Source organism: Silurus aristotelis (assembly GCF_946808225.1).
Source record: "Silurus aristotelis genome assembly, chromosome: 1".
NCBI classification, from domain to species: domain Eukaryota; kingdom Metazoa; phylum Chordata; class Actinopteri; order Siluriformes; family Siluridae; genus Silurus; species Silurus aristotelis.
The window spans coordinates 18,791,050-18,811,986 of NC_139574.1; the positions used below are offsets into that span (position 1 = coordinate 18,791,050).

At 37.8% G+C, this 20,937-nt stretch overlaps 1 long non-coding RNA gene across 1 annotated transcript in view; it reads left to right on the forward strand.

The window, feature by feature from the left end:
• LOC310731101 overlaps window positions 1–16,320 on the forward strand; it is a 29,055-nt gene extending 12,735 nt beyond the window's left edge. The window contains exon 3 of the long non-coding RNA XR_014535063.1: window positions 16,228–16,320. This is a non-coding gene — a long non-coding RNA (uncharacterized lncRNA). The remainder of the gene's footprint in view (window positions 1–16,227) is intronic.
• The last annotated feature ends 4,617 nt before the right edge of the window (window positions 16,321–20,937 follow it).

Sequence of the window (20,937 nt, forward strand, 5' to 3'; positions counted from 1 at the left end):
AGGGAGCTCAAACTCCGTGTTTCTCAGTGACAGGCCAGAAACCTGTCTGATCTAGAGAAGATCTGTTTGGAGGAGTGGGCCAAAATCCCTCCTGCAGTGTGTGCAAACCTGGTGAAAAACTACAGGAAAAGTTTGACCTCTGTAATTGCAAACAAAGGCTACTGTACCAAATATTAACATTGACTTCCTCAGGTGTTCAAATACTTATTTGCAGCTGTATCATACAAATAAACTTTCTTTCGGCTTCTCCCATTAGGGGTCGCCACAGCGGATCCTCCGCACGTTTGATTTGGCACATGTTTTACGCTGGATGCCCTTCCTAACGCAACCCTCCCCAATTTATCCGGGCTTGGGACCGGCACTAAGAGTGGCTGGGGATGGTTCCCTGACCGGGAATCGAACCCGGGTCGCAGCGGTGGGAGCGCTGCATCTTAACCACTAGACTACCAGGGGCCCAGCTGTATCATACAAATAAATAGTTAAAAAATCATACATTGTGATTTCTGGATTTTTTTTTTTAGATTATGTCTCTCACAGTGGACATGCACCTACGATGACAATTTCAGACCCCTCCATGATTTCTAAGTGGGAGAACTTGCAAAATAGCAAGGTGTTCAAATACTTATTTTCCTCACTGTATATATATATATATATATATATATATATATATATATATATATATATATATATATATATATATATATATATATATATACACTGTATATGAGAGAGTGCGAGAGACACTTTAAGGCATTAAATTGTTACAAAGGTGTCTTCCTATTATATGCCAGTGTGCACAACTGTACAGAGCTGTTAGATTCAATTTAACTACAAGTTTAACTATACCCTTTCTATTGTACTTATTTAATGAAGCAAATAATAAATGTTTGATTATAATATTTGCAGTAGGTTGGACGATTTTGTGTTTTCCTTAGTACACATTAGGGTGTATGGTTCTTTGTTCTCCTCCTTTTCTGTCAATACAAAAGAGTCAACAAAGTCTATATAGTATCAAACACTAAAACACTATTCTGTTCCAAACTGAGCGTGTGCATGATTATACTGGAATATACGCAAACTCCAGAGCTTTACACTTATGAACTCAATGGAACTTATGTACTCAAGGATTCAAAACGGTGAACTTCTCCTTGTGACCATGCATACTGCAATAATAAAACCAATCAACTACTCCTAAAAATACAGTTCCATTTTTATTGCTGCAGATCTAAATATAATATCATTTATACAATATCATTTCCATCAGGATCTGATCATTAGTGGGTTTGATCGTATGGATTTCTGGTTGTTTATGGTTATAGCGTGTATATGACCAGTTTCAATATTTTGAATTTGATATAGGTGTAGCATTCTTAAAGTTTTCTTTTTCCTTTCTTTTTTTGTAGTCTAGCTTTTGTTTTGTCTTTACCTGTCTCCCGCATTAGTATGTGGAATGTCATCATTGGTTGAATAGGCGCTGTAAAAAGTAAAGGAAGAAGTGAAGGAGAGGAGACACAAAGATGAGAGACCAAACTGACCTGTCCTTATATTTTGTGGTCAAAAATATTAGTATAATAATTAATGCTGTTTTTCTGGGTACACAAGAAATTGTATTAAATAGTTTTAAGGATTTTCCTGCAACAATATTTGTGTCCCAGCCTTGCTTTGCACCCAGATTTCAGTAGGATACAACGTTCACTAAAAGTGAACTGAAAGTGAGGTGTGGGGACAAGGGGCATTTATTTTGAGGTAGTATATTATTATTTATCTATTACTTTTTTAGGTCAGTCACCCAAACTCATTTTTTGTTTGTTATTTAGTTGGTGATAAGCTTGTCTCTGGAGTGAATATTCACAATGGGTTTCTAAATTTAAATGAGAACAAGACTTTTTCAATAAAACTTTCTAACATTATTACATGTGCTGCACTAGTGGCAGGCTTTGGGTATAGGGGAGTTGACTCTTGATTAGCAGTTTCCATATCATTCAAATATTTTTTTTTTTTTACGTAAATCCCATTTGTCAACAAGTCAGTTTACAGATGTAGCAGAAGGAAAAAAAAGAGGTAACATCTCCAACAAATGGAGTCTCCAACAAATGGAGTCTGAGCAAATATCTTAAACCTATTATTTAATTTATGTCACAGCAACATCTTTATTTGCAGTACGTTATAATGACATTTAGAGGTGTTATTCTGAAAGTGTCCCAGCTCAAAGGTAATTTTTAAAGATGCTGCTACTACTACAGCAAAGTCTACAACAACAGCCAAGTATTTTCCAGAAATTAGGAATGTTTAAACACCGTTCAAAGACAACAACACTGCAGCTGATATCAGTTTCCTGAATGGCAGTTTTCCGCTGTGCGCCATGTGGAGCATTTTAATCCACTGAGGGACAGCCTATTTTGTAAATTTGTTTATCTACTTGTCACATCCTTAGTTACAGGATGTGCTTGGGAACGTGAAGACATGGAAGCATACAATCATACAATTGTTTTCGCAATATATAATATATTGGTAAAAGTATAAGTAAAAGTATGCTCACACCTATTGCAAAAAGGTGCTTTAAACTGAGCACATAGCCATGCATGCTCTGAAGACTTTTAGTGACTTTAAATGTGGTATTGTCATACCTTCACCACAAATCCATCAATGAAATTCCTGCCCTGGTAAAATTTTAGTGCTATTATCAGAAAATGAAAGTACTTGGGAGCAACAACAGTTGATGATCATAGATGTAAAAACATTCCAAGAATGATTCCTTGCATTTTGGCCTTCTTGCTGACAAATCTGGGTTTGGTGGATTGCCGGAGATCGCTATATACTGGAATGCATAGTAGCAACAGTTTTGTGCCAAGAGTTTGGAGGAGGGATAAAATTATGTAGCTGCTTTTAAGGGTTCGGGCTCTTTGTTTAATTGAAGTGTGATGTTAATGCTACAGCATACAGACGCATTTAATCAAATTATATTGTTTCAACTTTGTGGCAGTTTGGGGAAGGCCTGTTCCTGTTCAAGCATGACAATGCCTCTGTGCACAAAACGAGGCTGGTTCATGAGTTTGTTGTGAACTCTATAGCTCTATAGAGACCTGACCTCTTTCCCCACTTAACACTTTTGGGATGAATTAGAAAGTTGATTGCAAGCCAGATCTTCCCAACATCGGTGATCAGCCTGATCTCCCAACATTAGCCTGATCTTGTGACTGATTGTGCACAAATTCCCACAGAAACACTTAATTAATTAATTTCCCTGGTTTAATCAAACTCATATACACTATATTGCCAAACGTTCAAAAGTGAGCATCACATTCCACATTTAGTCCCAATCTGCTCTTATAATTCCCTCTACTAGGTTTTGGAGTGTGCTTGTGGAGATTTGTCCTTATTCAGACACAAGGGTGTTAGATCATTTACTGATGTAGATGAGGAGGTCTGGTGGTGCAGTCAATGTTTAAAATTCATCCCAAAAGTTTTGAATAGGGTTGAGGTCAGAGCTCTATAGCAGGAGATCTTCCTCTCCAACCCATGCAAAGCATATCTTTATAGAGTTTGCTTTGTGCACAGGGGCATTGTCATGCTGGAACAGGTTTGGGTTTCTTGTTCAAGTGAAGGGAAAATTTCATGCCACTGCATCCACAGGCACCCTACACAGTTGTGTGCCTTCAGCTGTGTGAAAGCAGTTTGGGAAAGAACCACATATAGCTGGAAAAGTCAGTAATCAATACTTTTGTCCATAACGTGCATGTTTGTGATGGTTTGGTGTCCAAATATCTTTGGCCACACAATTTTGATATAATCTAATTACATTTAATTCAGCTATATTAATAAAACTGCCTATGGATTTATGAATTTTCAAGAAGGAATCTGAACCCCCTTTTCCAGTGGCCTTCTTTCACTGTCTCTTTATTATCATCATCAAGTCATACATATTAATTCTCATTATCACTAGATTTTAAGCTCTGATGGTCTGTCTGGCTCTAAAGGTCCAAGCAGCATGAGAGGTTTGTAGAAGAAACAGCCTGTGACCAATCCCATACCCTATGCCATCTCAAAGCAGAAGTGCCAGGAATAACCTTTTTCTAAAACACATCACACCACAAAAATTATGACTGGCTCGCCCTGGGCTAAATCACAAAGCCGGAAGCTCCTTGAACAAACTACTAATGCCAAAGGACCACTCATCAAAAATAAAATAAAGATGGTCTCTAAATATTCTCAGGGAACCGAAGGGGCAGGTCTTATGCTATTGTGAGAAAGCCTGGTTTTATTTTCTTCACATCCTCATTATTGCTTAGCTCCTGCGGTTCTGCCTGGGATAGTGCCTTTGTCTGAGCACAAGTACACGTTGGTTGGCTTTGCGAGAAGACCAGAAGTGACTCATTGTGGTTTCTAACAGCGTTCCTTTCAAAAGCTCCTGAGTGAAAAAGCACTCTCGTATATATCAGATTAAAGTAGAAGAAACAGGGGAAGAACATGGAGTCAGAATGTTTGATGCAAAAAATCTATTTCATGGTTCTTAACTACGTTTGTGCCAAGAACAGTTAAACACATCTGTATCTTGTTAGTCATGACTTTAAAAGTTTCAAATGGCTTATTTGCCTTGAACATTAGTCATCTTGATCTTTTGCTTTTGTTTAGATTTTGTCTCTTGCTGTTATATACCCTAAATGTATATCTGAAACAATGTATACATTTAGAAAAAGAAAATTCACCTTAGGTTCAGCTTTGAATTCAGATTAATAAGAACTTAAATTATTAGGCATAGTCTTTTTTGCAATGTGGAAACACATTCTTGATGGGACACCAGTTCATTGCAGGACACCATGCACATACACTTTTACACACTCGCACCTAGGAGCATTATAGGAATTTAGAGCAGCCAGTTCCCTGCTGGCATGATTTTGAAAGGTGAGAGGAAACCGGAGAATCCAGAGGAAACCTTCACAGACACGGCAAAAACATGTGAATCTCCACACAGACAGTAACCTGAGCTCAAGATTAAGCTTTAGACCTTGTAGCTGTGAGGTTGTAATGCTACTCACGGTGTCACTGTGCCAACTGCACATATTTTATCTGGCATAAAATACGGAAATGAATATTGAAATGTATGAGATTGGGTTGCTTAATTAGCACTGGTGAATTATGGCCGAAATGAGCTTTGCTGTAAAGAGACACTACGTCCGTAAAGCTGGTGAATAAAGCCAAGCCGAATAGTTATAGACACTGACATAACACCCTACAAAATGTGAATACTGATATTATGTTACAGCCTAGCAGATGCCCTATGAAAAAAAGAAATCAGGGTATTATACAAAATAGGAACAATAGATACACCTTGTAAATAGTTACAATTTAACAGAGCTGGTGATTTCAAGGTAACTTCAAGCAACATGTCTGCAGGGAGATTTACTTGATTTTAATGCTCGAGCTTATAGTAATGCACTCAAATGCTACTTTCCATGCTGACTTGTATTCAAGTGAGTCATCTAACCTTCATTTTGGTCATATACAGCATAACCCTCTCTAAACTATAATTAGTAGTCTAAGTTTGGCCCACCACAATATGGGAGAAAACTGAGGTTGTGCGAGCCATGTGTGTGTTTTATGAAGCCCAATCAACAGTAAGCTTTCTGTGCTGGACCACCTCTCAGGCCTTCTCTCATTACCAGTGATATGCTGGAATGCTAACTGTAAGCGAGACCGATAACAGTACGCAATGCTGAGTGACAGTGCAGGGGAGAGGGCTAAAATGGATCAGGCACTAAATTTACCCATCACACAGCAATGGAAATTGAGAGCCACCTGTGCAAAGAGCTCAAATGTACTTGAACATTTTGGTGTATAGTGCAGAGAGCCAGAGAGAGCATGCTCTTGTGATTTTAATTTCAATTCATTTTTTTTTACCCTATTTATTGAAGCCATTGCAGACACTTTCATTTAAATTAACTTTATTATAATAACAGTTTACTTACTCCCTGTCAGGGGATTGAGTAACAGGTTATTTTGCAGCTTGTTGAGTTAGAATCTTATCTAGGGAGCAGAGAGCAGCTGCCATCTTCACTCATTAATACTGTGCTTTCATCATCTATCTCTCTCTGAAAGTTCCCAGTGGAGAGGGGCAGCTGTAAAACATGTCTTGCCTACAGGCACATACATCACTGTCCCATGCACACTACTTGTTTTCTGTACAACAGCAGGTTATGAATATATCATATATTAAAACAGTTAGTAGATTTGGCTTTATCATATCCAAAATAGACTTGGTTGTAGAAAGAGAAAAGAGTGAACTTTAGCTTCCAGCATGAAAAACACTGATCATTAGAATCGTTTAGGGATTAAAATAGTATCTAGAAGGTCCCTAGTATCAACCTGTTTTTTTCATGGTAGCTAAACATTAGCCAACCCTTATCTTTGCTAGCTTCCTAATTAGCACAGTTGTATGTGCTTGAAGCCTTGGCAAAGAAAAACAGTAGTCCATCAACAAAACTAATCATCTAATCCTGACAGGGGCATTCGAATTAAGTTTGTCTTTCTTTCCAATAATATTTTTGCTTGTTTTAGCATATTTTGACCTGGACTCTTCTTTACAATAACCTAATATGTTTGCTTTGTGTGTCTGATTCCTTTTTAATTCTATATAGTATGGTGATGGACAGGTGCCATTGCATCCTGCTCAATGCATCGGAAAACAAAAACATGTCAGGTAGCAGCATTTGACTTAAAATATTAATCCTGAGATGTTTTGCCACATATATAACTTGGAGATTAGAGATAGTAAAACAGTATTTTCTGGGCAGAAAGGAATGTAAACATTAATAGAAAGAATGAGCTTTTAATGTGTAACCCTATCATCATACTAAACATTAATTCAACACAATAAATCTAATAAAGTAAATAAAGCTATATATACAATCAATACATTTTATGATATTTGTATGAAAATGCTATGAAAAGAAAGACATAATTCATTTTCAACTTATTTTATCATGATGTTTCTATTGCAACTTGCTTTGCTTATGTGTTGTAACATTTTATTGTGTATTGTACTCTGGTTTATGCAAGTATTTGTTCCACTGATAGTGCCAGATGCTGTTGTTTCCTGCTGATGTGAATTATGACCAAATCAAAGTCATAAGCAATATAAATATAACTGCACTGGTGGAGAGTTCACTTGACTCACAACTTTCTCAACTAGCTCTCATATACTCTCAGCTACTTGGAATTGTATCATTTACATTCACATTTACTGCATTTGGCAGACTCTATTATTCTGAGACTTCTTTATTACATAAGTGCTTTGAATTCTCTATCAGTAAATGCATCCTGACAGTGGTTCACTAGGTCACAGACCAAGAATGCCAGAAATCTAAACATTCTGTTTGGAGGTAATAAAGCAGAGGCACTTTTTAAAAAAACAACAACAACAAAGTGCTAATTTAAGTATATATTAATATAAAGTGCAATATTTTGTTAAAGTTTTTTCCACACAAATTATGCAGATATCAAAATGTCATTTAACAAGGAAGACTGCTTTTTAGCAGTAACTCCAGCTCATCCAGCTGCTTGGTAGTAAGTTTTATAGAGAGCTTTTATGAGTATGCCACACTGCATTATATGAAGAGTCTATTTAGGTCTGGATAGTTGGCAAGGAACTGTAAGTAGGGGATTAAGAACTAAAGTTAGCCAAGGCCAACATAGCCCTATTTATTCTTTCTTTCTTTTTCAGAGTTTCCAGCAACATCCACATGTTGATAAATATTCATATATGTAAATAAATGTATGCATGTTTCACATAACTAAATACACAAAGGGAGTTCAACTTTCATTACGGAAACACTCTTAAGCTTTCATGGTAGCTGACATGGCCTTGCACTCCTATTATTTTCCTGTTACTTCACTCACTACACACTGACTAAAACCGCAAAACTTCTCAAAATATTTTATCAAGCATGCCAAAACAAGATCTTATCAGAGTCCCCTGCATTCTCAAATTTCAAGTCACAGCCCTAACACTAACAGGATTTATACTGTTCAAATCAATGAGTCATTGAGGCCCCACCAGTAGTGCTCAGTATCCACTCTACCAACTTCCTGGTGCAGTATATAATAAATCATATGTGGACAGCTGAGCACTACGCCAGTAGGCTTTTATAGTCTATACTTGCTATATACTACAATGCTACAAAAATGTAATTGTACTGTATTTTTTTCAGACAGTGTTTGACCTATATAGTATAAGATTGAAATACAGTACAATTAGTGAATGTTTTCCAGCATCTAAGTCCAGTATAATGCTGATAATCATACTTGAGAGTTATTTTTTTTTTGATCCTCTCAAAATTCACATAACTCTATATTGGGTGTACAATACTGTATGCATTGGCTGTTTTGTTACATTCAGCACAGCAGTTACTGATAAAGTTTTACACAACACTTTGGTGTTCTCAAATGATTGAGCATGAGTCACACCCAGGAAGCAAACAGAAACTAGAAGTGTCCTTGGGGTTTTAGATGAATTTGAGACTATGTTAAAGTTTTCTGAGAGGCCAAGAAACTTTTAGTCAGATACCACATCAGATTTCCATATGTCTATATTTTATTATAAAGACTCTATATGAAGAAAAACATTAAATTCTCATATATTTATATTGACATTGCAAGTCTAATTTTTCAGCTATATTATGCTTTTCAACCAGTTTACATAATATACCTCAAACCTACCCAAAATTATATTATTTTTTTGTTGTCCATGGCAACGATGCAGTGTACCTGGATGAAGTTTGATATCTTAATACCTTTAGTCAACACTTGAGTTTGATGGTTCTAATTAAAGCCTGATAACATCCTCCGTACTGTGGCACCTTCTTGGGTTCCCCTCACCATTCCAGTCAGTACTGACACAAACTGCTGTGAAGTGGTGAAGTCTATGACATGGAAACCTCTAGAAGGTGGAAATACACTTAAGAACAGCTGTGTGAAGCCGTTCTGGTGTTGTGAGCAGTTGTCACCACAAACTTTGTTTTGTTGACTATAGACTTTTGCTTTAATTGAAAGCTAAACAGATGCAAGAAACCTGTGTACTACAAAAAGTGCATATCACATATCTGCATGCTGCTATCTGTAACTGATGAATTCTAATGAACATTTAAGACTATGCAAAACGATTTTGATGCAGAGTTTATAAGAATCAATTTAAAAAAGAGAATTGTTTTAATACATTAAAATAAATCAAATCAAATTTTATTTGTCACATACACATACATACAGATACATACACATACATAAATAACAAAAACTTATCAAATAATTGATGTTTTGATATTAAAGGTAAAGAATATTTTTGTGTATTATTATTATTGTTGTCATTGGCTTGTCCATCATAGATACTAGTTAGCTACCAGCCGTTTTCACTCAGGGTTGTTGTCTCTTCAGGCTCTATGATGAGTCACAAGTGTGATGAGTCACAAAATTTGAATCTATTGAGACCTTTTTATTTTCACAATTTAAATGATTGAAGCAAATTGGCAACTTTCAGACCTTTGTGGGGGTTGCTCAAATAGAATGAGTGTCATGTTGTATTTAAAGCAAGCTACTTTTACTAAGCACATACTGAAATTTAGTTGAAGCCTGACTGGAAAAACAGAGACAGCATCTTGAGTGCCTATGGATCATTGATATATGAGGAGAGTGATTTATAAAGCATTTAATGTGTTAGCTCTGATTCCTTTCTGGTGACATTGCGCAAGTATTACACTGCAATCACTTTTACAACATTGCACCATTCTCTTGAATTATTACCAAAGGAAGATTATAAATATAGTTTCATAATGCCTGTACATAATGCAACAGTTGAACATAAGTGATTGACATACTTGCATTGCACATAAGCATACTTCCAAATCCCACCAAATGTATATAATTTTCAGGTAGAAAAAAATATGTATATGAAGCTTAAATAAAGGTCCAAATTAAGTAGGACAATTAAGGAAGCTATGCCATCTTTTTTTTTTATATAACTAAACAATTATGTAACAATAAACAGATGGTCAAAAAAACATAAAATCATTATCATATACTTGGCTATGTCAAAATGCTACAAATATTTTATTTGAAAATACCTTTAGAATTTACAGTTTATTAACTCTTGATAATACCCTCTCCTCTAAAATGTTATGAAATCACACTGGCAAATGTCAGAAAGATGATTAAGCAGTGACGTGCCCCTACTGAAATAGCATTTTATGTTGGAAGGAATTGATCATAATTAAATAAAATAATAAAATATATATACAAATGTATGTTAATTATTTGTGAAACCAAACTTAACTTAGAGCATTAAGTGAAAATATTCTTGTAAACATTTTGGTGTTTTAAATTACGTAAATCATCAGAACACCAAACTAAACCTTTGCTATGTTTCCACACGGACGGTTGATGAGGGGATACCGGAAACTGTATCTCTTATAACTTTCATACAGATTAAATAATCAGAAAATATTTGTATTCAACGTGAATTGGTTTATTTTAAAGTAGAATATTTCTATGCATATATTTATTATGTCTGTGAGGCGAGTATTCTCTGAGATTCAGGTTGTTTTATTTGTGTGTCTGTGAAGAGAGATGACAGTTTATTTTTTATTTTACAAAAGCACAGCGTTTTTTTGTTATTATGAGTGTGTACATATAAAAGTAGACCCTTTACGGATTTGAATAATGTATTGCTCTTAGCTGTCTTATCTTTTATAAAATTTAAGTTTGTTTCGACGTTATGAGGAAAAAAGCCACAAAACGCGCCGGTGCGTTTGTCGACCTCAGAGGGTTAATTGTGTTCATAATGGTGAATTTTGGTGTTAATTTAAGTCTTGGCACATCAGTAACAACAACAAATGTTTACTGCTAAAAAAAAAATTATTTGGTGGAGTTTATTTATTTATCTTTAATAAATTAATAAACGTGTTGCCTTCAAGGTTTCACCCCTTTTAAATGTATTTATTTATTTATTTATTTATTTATTTATTTATTTATTTATATTTTTATTAGAAATTGTCAAACAGAAATGTGCGCTGCATTATTTGTTAATAAAACCAGTGCCGTTAAAATTAATTTGCGTTTTGACAGCCTTAATTACTATATTAATACAAAATGAAATTAAAATGCTGTTACTTAATGAATGTATCCATGCTGAACATCTACCAGATTGAACACACGCAGAGAAAAGATGATGAGGATGATCAGGAATGTCTCTGTTTTTAGTCATGTTTACATTGCTGATCCCCTCTGTCTCATCCACTTTAATCGCAAACGTCTTGTTGTCTTCTGTCTTGATCCTTGTTAGCTTCGACTGTGGTGTGAGAGCGAGTGGATTGAAAAACCTGCGCAATGAAAAATCGGTTGATGGGTTGAAAATGGTGCGCAATGAGAAGAAAAAATATTCACCAAATAGATTAAAACTTACAGTAACAGTAACACAGTATTTGTACTCTGTTACTTTCCACCTTTGCTCTTTACAGATAAATATGTATTTTAATGAGTAGATATAAAAGACATTCTATTAAAACTTTGCAGCATTCTACAGTGCCACAAGGTCAGTATCAGTAGCTTAGTTTGCATTAAATAATTTTAGTAAGGGCCTATCTAAGGTGATTAGTACATATCAGTGCATTATGTATGTATCAGAGCAAAATGGAATTACCTAAGTGTAATGTTTTGCTATTTGCTTTGTCTGATTTTTATCTTTACTTGGCCTAACAAAAACCAAAACATCATACCAAAAACAAACAAACAAGCAAACTAACAAACAAACTAACAAACAAACAAACCATTCAGTTCTGTAATGGATTGGCATTTCTTCAAGGCAGATTAAATTAATTAATTCCAATATGATGTTATAATATTCCCCATCTGCTTCACACTCTTGGAACTTGCTTAAGAAATGCCCTTAAATGACGTTTAATTGACCAGTCATTTCTAATAAAACACAAATATTGCACTAAAGAAACTCATGAAACTGAAAGATTTGAAGGGTACCTGTTAAGATACTATAAATGTGAGGTGAGCTATAAAGTTACTATTTTGTTTTCATAGTAAGTGATGTAAAGTATTTATATATATATATATATATATATATATATATATATATATATATATATATATATATATATATATATATATATATATATACAGTGAGGAAAATAAGTATTTGAACACCCTGCTATTTTGCAAGTTCTCCCACTTAGAAATCATCTTGGGGTCTGAAATTGTCATCGTAGGTGCATGTCCACTGGGAGAGACATAATCTAAAAAAAAAAATCCAGAAATCACAATTTATGATTTTTAAACTATTTATTTGTATGATACAGCTGCAAATAAGTATTTGAACACCTGTCTATCAGCTAGAATTCTGACCCTTAAAGACCTGTTAGTCTGCCTTTAAAATGTCCACCTCCACTACATTTATTATCCTAAATTAGATGCACCTGTTTGAGGTCGTTGGCTGCATAAAGACACCTGTCCACCCCATACAATCAGTAAGAATCCAACTACTAACATGGCCAAGACCAAAGAGCTGTCCAAAGACACTAGAGACAAAATTGTACACCTCCACAAGGCTGGAAAGGGCTACGGGGAAATTGCCAAGCAGCTTGGTGAAAAAAGGTCCACTGTTGGAGCAATCATTAGAAAATGGAAGAAGCTAAACATGACTGTCAATCTCCCTCAGACTGGGGCTCCATGCAAGATCTCACCGCTTGGGGTCTCAATGATCCTAAGGAAGGTGAGAAATCAGCCCAGAACTACACGGGAGGAGCTGGTCAATGACCTGAAAAGAGCTGGGACCACCGTTTCCAAGGTTACTGTTGGTAATACACTAAGATGTCATGGTTTGAAATCATGCATGGCACGGAAGGTTCCCCTGCTTAAACCAGCTCATGTCCAGGCACGTCTTAAGTTTGCCAATGACCATTTGGATGATCCAGAGGAGTCATGGGAGAAAGTCATGTGGTCAGATGAGACCAAAATAGAACTTTTGGGTCATAATTCCACTAAACGTGTTTGGAGGAAGAAGAATGATGAGTACCATCCCAAGAACACCATCCCTACTGTGAAGCATGGGGGTGGTAGCATCATGCTTTGGGGGTGTTTTTCTGTACATGGGACAGGGCGACTGCACTGTATTAATGAGAGGATGACCGGGTCCATGTATTGCGAGATTTTGGGGAACAACCTCCTTCCCTCAGTTAGAGCATTGAAGATGGGTCGAAGCTGGGTCTTCCAACATGAAAATGACCCGAAGCACACAGCCAGGATAACCAAGGAGTGGCTCTGTAAGAAGCATATCAAGGTTCTGGCGTGGCCTAGCCAGTCTCCAGACCTAAACCCAGTAGAGAATCTTTGGAGGGAGCTCAAACTCCGTGTTTCTCAGCGACAGGCCAGAAACCTGACTGATCTAGAGAAGATCTGAGTGGAGGAGTGGGCCAAAATCCCCCCCTGCAGTGTGTGCAAACCTGGTGAAAAACTACAGGAAAAGTTTGACCTCTGTAACTGCAAACAAAGGCTACTGTACCAAATATTAACATTGACTTTCTCAGGTGTTCAAATACTTATTTGCAGCTGTATCATACAAATAAATAGTTAAAAAATCATATATTGTGATTTCTGGATTTTTTTTTTAGATTATGTCTCTCACAGTGGACATGCACCTACGATGACAATTTCAGACCCCTCCATGATTTCTAAGTGGGAGAACTTGCAAAATAGCAGGGTGTTCAAATACTTATTTTCCTCACTGTATATATAGTTATATATATATATAAGTTTGCTACCACATCTTTCGGCATAATAGGTTTGGTGGGGCCTTACAATGATTGTGTGATTGTATTTTGTGTTTATATATGGGGGTATTTGCACGCTGCCTGGAGTGTATCATTCCCTGAGAATGGCTCACTGTTTTGCAGTTTTGGCCTTGAACAAATGTTTAATAATGTAGTTGGTTGCCAACTGTTTTCCCCTTGTTGTTTCTTCCTGGAGTTTGGGGTTTTCTCAGCACGTGGGAAGATTTTGGCTTTCATGTTTGCTTCAGGATTTATGGTTGTAGCGGCAACATGACAGTGAATTCATCTGTATTTTAAAAATCAGCCACTTCTGTTGTGCAGATTTGTTCCTGTGTTGTTTTGTGTTGAGTTGCTTTGTGTGGCTTTTGTTAGTGTTAGTTTGTGTTGTGCTGCCTTGTGTAGGTTCTGCCCAGCACTGTTTTCTGTTGTTTGTTAGGTTCATGTAGTTTGTTATATAGTAGTTTTATTTTGTTCTTTGAAGACCTTGTTATTAGTCTGTCTAAAGAATTGAGTCATAATTGGGAAGGTTTCCATCATGATCAGGAAAGCTTTGCTGGGCTGATACCCCTTACTGTTTCCTTAACGTATTCAGATGTTTAAAAAATATAGCTTGTTTGCATGTTTGTGTATATGACTGATTCATTTTTATTGAAACAAGATTGTACTTCTTCTTTTGGTTTTTTTGATTGTTTAAAGTTTCTCAATTCTCTACTCTCAACTCTCTACTCTCTATTTTAGTATAATTATTTGCCATATTTGCCCTATTTGCCATATCTGTCTGTATAAACATACACTAAACCACTTCATTTGTTTATTCAAAATGTTGGCAATGTTTTGCAGTATTCAAATGTGCATAATGTTATCAGCAACAAGCTTGCAATCCATTGCAGGAAATTTGAATTCAAACTTTTTACATTAGTTTTCTTATTATTTGTTTTATATAGTTATTATTAGTACTTATAATAATATTACAGATTGTATGGCTGTACAGACTGAATGAGTTTGTGATGTTGTAAAGATTAAATATTCTTGAAATCACAGATTTGGAACAACCAACTTGTCTTGCTATGGCTGATAGGGTCATCCCTTTGGCCTTTATCTAGACAACCTGCTGCCGGAGGCTTTCAGTCACTTTAGAACGGCCCACCATCTTGCAGAGTCCGTGAAACTGGAAGTTAGGCTGCCAGTTAAATAGGGGTTGACAGGTAATCAAGGAATTTAGCACCAGGTACCAGATTAACACCAATAACTGGGAGGTATCTGAAAGTGTTCTCTAATTTTTATCAGTGTGTTTTCTGCAAAAGAATGTTTTTTTTTAAATGCCTTAGTTATTTTGTGGAGAAGGTGTTCTGGTAGCATGGTATAGACAGGACAAAAACTCCTTCAAAATTGTTCAATTGTTTATAAATTGTTCTCTAATTTTGATCGCCAGTGTGTGTTTGTGTGTGTGTGTGTGTGTGTGTACAAATATATATGCAACAAATATATATATATACAAATATATATATATATATATATATATATATATATATATATATATATATATATATATATATATATATATATATGCATACACACACACACACACACACACACACACACACACACACACACACACACACACACACACACTCAGGGCTCATGAACACCAGGGATACATGTATGTGCAATATTGAGATTGCACATACATACATACATACATACATATATATATATATATATATATATATATATATATATATATATATATATATATATATATATATATATATATATGTATGTATGTATGTATGTATATATATATATATATATGTATGTGCAATCTCAATATTGCCTTCAAGGTAACAGTCAGTATTCTCCTCCAGTGGTAGCCATTTTCTTAAGTTTTGCAACACTCCCATCAAGGTTGTGTTCAGGGTTTGTTAGTTTTGCCTGCATTTGTGTGGCTAAGAAGTACTGTGTATTTGCCAGCGGTTAACATGGGTATTTTCAGTGTGTTGGTTTTCCCTTATAAAGTGTGAGGTACTCTGATGTATGTATGTTAAGGGTGTAACAAGCTTTGGTACATACCTTGGCTTTTTAAACCACGGTTTGGTACAATTTAGGTACAGTTAGGGGTAAAAATGCAAAACATAAAATTGCTTGTTTTTTATTAACCCAGTTTATTATTATTAACATTTGTGAACATCAACAGCTTACATTTTTAAAACCATTTTAAATAAAATGCTTGCATAATTAAATAATAAATAAAATTATATAATATTTTATAAAAATAAAATATGTAAAAATGTTCTTTCTCTTCTTCTTTTTTTGGATCAGCGGATCATCCGTCTCCAACCCCCTCTTCACCCACCACATCCATAAACCTCCTCCTTGGCCTTCATCTTTTCCTCCTTCCTGGCAGCTAAATACTCAGCATTCTCCTACCGATATACAGCATGTCCCTCCTCTGCACATGTCCAAACCATCTCAATCTTACCTCCCTCACCTTGTCTCCAAAAACGTCCTACATGTGCTGTCCCTCTAATAAACTCGTTTTCGTTGAAAGAAGCAGATGTAGAGGACAGAGGGGTATGGCGACGGATGATCCGCTGTGGCGACCCCTAATGGAAGAAGCTGAAAGAAAAAGAAGAAGAAGAAGATAAAGAATAAATTTAATTGGCACAAATTGATAAAAAAAAAATTATTATTATATTTTACATTTGTTAGACTATATTTCGGCAATACAGATGTGTGTGTGTGTGTGTGTGTGTGTGTGTGTGTGTGTCAGTGGCGGGCTGTGCATTTGGTACCTGTTCCTTAAGTGGGGACTTAAACAACTTAATCCACTTCTTAATACCACCACTATCACGTTGTAATTATAGAAACCATCAATACTATACAAAAACGCAATATAACAACTTGTGGCATTACAGAAAGAGAGCCATTTCACATATGGAGGGTGAATACCATTCTACTAAAGCAAGCTCCAAACCTCTACACTACAACCGCAACTGTGCACCTACATCATCTGGAGCAGTTCAGAATCAAAATTTGTCTGATTGCATGACAATAACATAAAAATGTAAATAAAATACAACATACTCACCAGAGATGCAGACTCATAATTTGCACCGCTCGGATTTTTAAATATGTCCACATACACGTACTGGAAACAGTGAAGCCAAAAATAACGCTACAATATGAAAAGTATAAACTGTTGGAAATAAAGTAATACAATTTCATTTAACAAATATTAGAATTTAGTTTGTAAATGTAGGTCAGTGCTTCTGATAGTGTTTAGGCCAGCAGAGAAGGCTTTGCTGGCCCTGATGGCCCACCATTGGTGTGTGTGTGTGTGTGTGTGTGTGTGTGTACACCGAACTGAAAATACTGTATCAAACATTTTCTGCACAAACACATGTGCATTACACAAAAAATCTTTGTTCTGTTTTTTGCAGTGGTGGTTCAACGGTTAAGGCTCTGAGTTACTAATAATTGAATCAAGGGTTCAAGTACAGACAAACTGCCAATTTTGAGCTTATGAGTAAAACCCATAAACCAGTGTGTAGGAATATTTTGACCTTGGTGTGCAGCAGGATTTACAGTTCCCTTTCAGGAACTCGAGCTGCGTCGAAACGCTTTGTGAACGCCTCGCATTGTCCACGCTCTGAATCACGTGTAAAATCCGGCCAATAGGCAAGTGGTGATGTAATCGGCGGGGACGTCGCATAAACCAGGAAGCTACAAAATGAGTGCTCGATGGTAGCAATATTAGCTTCTGTTTGTTCAGGTAAGCGCTTTGTGTGTGAATCTGTGCAAGCAATGGCAAAAAGCAAGCAAAACCTCCGCATGCAGGCCGACCTAGAAGAAGGCATGGAGATGAATGAGTCCTCTCCAGTCTCACTACCTCCAGGAGCTCCTCGAACAGCACAGGCTGTGACCCTGCTGGGCCGCTTCCTTCTTCTGGTGCGTGTAACACGAAGCTCCGTATTTCTTCCTCCTCCCAGGGAGAATCTTTGGATGCTAGCGAGCTCACAGACTCCTCACAGCCTGTGCTGTTCGAGGAGCTCCTGGAGGTAGTGAGATGGGCTGTCGCCAAGCTAGAGATAGCTTGGCCTGATGAGAAGCGGAAGCTACGCGTTCCCAGCAAGCTGGATGAGGGTTTCCTGTGTCCCGCGGCACAGCCTCCGCCCCGGTTTTTCCCGATCTACACACCGAGGTGTCTAGGTCCTGGGAGACCCCATATGCGGCCCGTACCTTTGCCCCGCACTCGCTATACACGAATATAGTAGAGTTCAAGGAGTGCGGCTATGGGGAGATGCCCAGGATTAAAGAGACTCTCTCCCCAAGTGTTGCATCGCTAAAGGCTCCGGTATTGCCTACTAAGCTGTTGAAAGCCTTTTCGGCTCTAGTAGGTAGGGCTTACACGGCGGCAGGTCAGGACGCGAGTTGCCTTCACACGATGGGTGTGTTGCAGGCATACCAGGCCGACTTGCTGCGAGAGTTGGGCGTGGGTTTGAAGTCTGGGGCTGACAAAATCAAGGAGTTATGTCGCGCTGCCGACCTAACCCTTAGAGCCACCTAAGAAACGGCGTGGGCCGTTGGTTGCTCTATGTCAGCTTTAGTAGCCACAGAAAGGCATCTGTGGCTCACCCTGTCAGAGATTCCCAACAGGGACAGGGTTTTCTTGATTAAAGCCCCGATAGCTACTTCTGGCCTGTTCGGCAACGCGGTAGGGGCGGTAGTTGACAGGTTTCAAAAACGCAGTCGGCGGCGTTTCAACTGTACTTTCCTCGCCACTCTCTTGGGGCTGTTTGGCAGCACCCGGACCCCGCCGGGAGGGCCCAAGAGCCCTAGGCGATGCTCTAAGCGCAGATCGAAGGGGTTGACCAACCTGAGGGTGGTCCTCTCCTCCAACAAACGGGCAGTGGTGCAGCAGCCCTGACAATCAGAGCGTCCTATTTCGGGGAGGGCGTTCCACCACCAGGAGGCCAGACTGTTAGCTCTTCCACAAGAGGTGCCTCAGAGCGCAGTCTCCCTCCACCGGGTGACTCTTTCCGTCCCTACTGGCGATGGAGGTGACCCGCCGCCTCTCAGGTAGCCCCAATGGCTGCAGGGCATTGCTCCAGCCACTCTGGGAGGGTCAGAGACCAGACCAGGTGCCCCTAAGAGTTTTCCTGGCAGCTTGGGAAGGCCTGCCAGACGTATCTCGTGGGTCCTGCACACAATAGAGAGGGGCTACTCGATTTAGTTCGGGTCCTCTCCTCCCCGGTTCAACGGGTTGTGTCCCACCCTGGTGAGACCCAAGCAGGCTCTTGTCTTGAAACAGGAAATGTGCACCGTCCTAAGGAAAGAGGCCATCAAGGGGGTTCCTCCCTTATTCAGAGAGTCAGGCCAAAGAAGGATGGCAGATTGTGGCCAATCCTAGATCTGCGCTCCTTAAACCGCTCACTTGTGAGGCTCAGGTTCAGGTTGCTTACTTTCAACGTGATCCCACTTGGCCTCCTCCATTTGAGACCCCTACAGTGGTCGCACTGTCCCCTTTGGTTTGCCCTCTCACCCAGCCCCACTGGGGCTGGACGCCATGGTGCAGACGTGGCCAAGGCTACGTCTGTACGCCTTTTTTCCCTATTGCTATCGCTATCCCTAATTTAAATAAAGTTGTTCCCCTATTGCTGCTATAACAGCCTCTGCTCTTCTCGGGTAGCCTTTAATTAGAATTTGGAACATGTGCAACCAACATTCTTGCAAAAGTTTGAGGAAAGCCCATATACATTATGACTGTGATGGTCAGATGTCCATATACTTTTGGCCACATACTGCATACGGTCATGTGAAAAAGTACACCCTCTTTGAATGAAATTGTTTCACTTATTAGGACACATGTTCTGTATGATTTTATCAGTCACTCACAATGTTGTGGAGGTATTTTGGCCTGCTGTCCTTTACAGAGTCATTGATGATTGTGGGCATTTGTTCTGTGGCAGCTCTCTTAAGATCCTGCCACAGCATTTCAGTCAGGTTGAGGTCTGAACCTTGACTGTGCCATTGCAACACCTTGATTCTATTATTTTTCAGCCATTCTTATGTAGATTAGCTGGTGTGTTGCCATGATTTTTTTGCCATCAAAGAGACTTTCTTGTGGCAGCCTTAACTATTGTTTTTTTTCCAATTTCTCTGAACATTACATGGTCTTAACTCATGGCGAATTTGCTGGGATATCCACTTCTGGGAAGACTGTCAGCTGTCTTGAATTTTCTCTTTATTTGTGAATAATGTTCCTTACTGTAGAATAAAGCTTTAAATTGTTTAGAACAATTGCTTCTCTAAGATAATTGCCAATGTCTTTCCTCATTGACATTGTATTAGCACACGCCTGAATGCTTCTGACCAGCAAACTGCTAAAACTTTGGTTTTTATAGCGGCGGTCAGACTTGCTGTTGGTCAATTATTCACCAGCATAAAATGAGCAGCACCTACTCACTCTTTAAATTCCTGTGGAATAAGTAAGGGTGTAGTTAGATTTTACACATAGTTTCTCTATTTCTACTTGATATGTGTAAAAATAAACAATGACACTGTATCATATATCATGTGTGGTTCAGGTTATATTTACCAAATTCTACTGACCTGATAAGGACCAGATAATTATTATTACATTCGATACATAAAACTATAGAACTTGAACAGGTTTCTTTTTCACTCTACTGTATATGACCGAAATTGTAGTACTTTTACTCATTTCCTTATTTTATTTTTATTTTAGGCTATTTATAGCTCTTTCAACTTTCACTCAGGTAAAGGAGTTGTATATACTTTTTTTATTGCAAGGATTGTTAGCCCTTCAGCTGTGATGGAAATTCGTTACCCATTTGGATAAAATTAAGTGTTCAGTATGAAAAAAATGAAGCAACCATAAAGAATGGGAAGCTGTCAGCTACGTATTTGACAGCTGAAATGCATTAGTGACTCCTTCCAAACTTCTAAACTACACAGTATTTGTAGTAGTATAACACCTCGGTATGGCATGCTTTGGGATTTGTTATCTGTACCTCAGTAGTACCACAGAGAAGGAGGAGGAGGAGGAGGCGGAGGAGGGGCAAATGTAACATGTGCGGTGTCTTTGCATAAT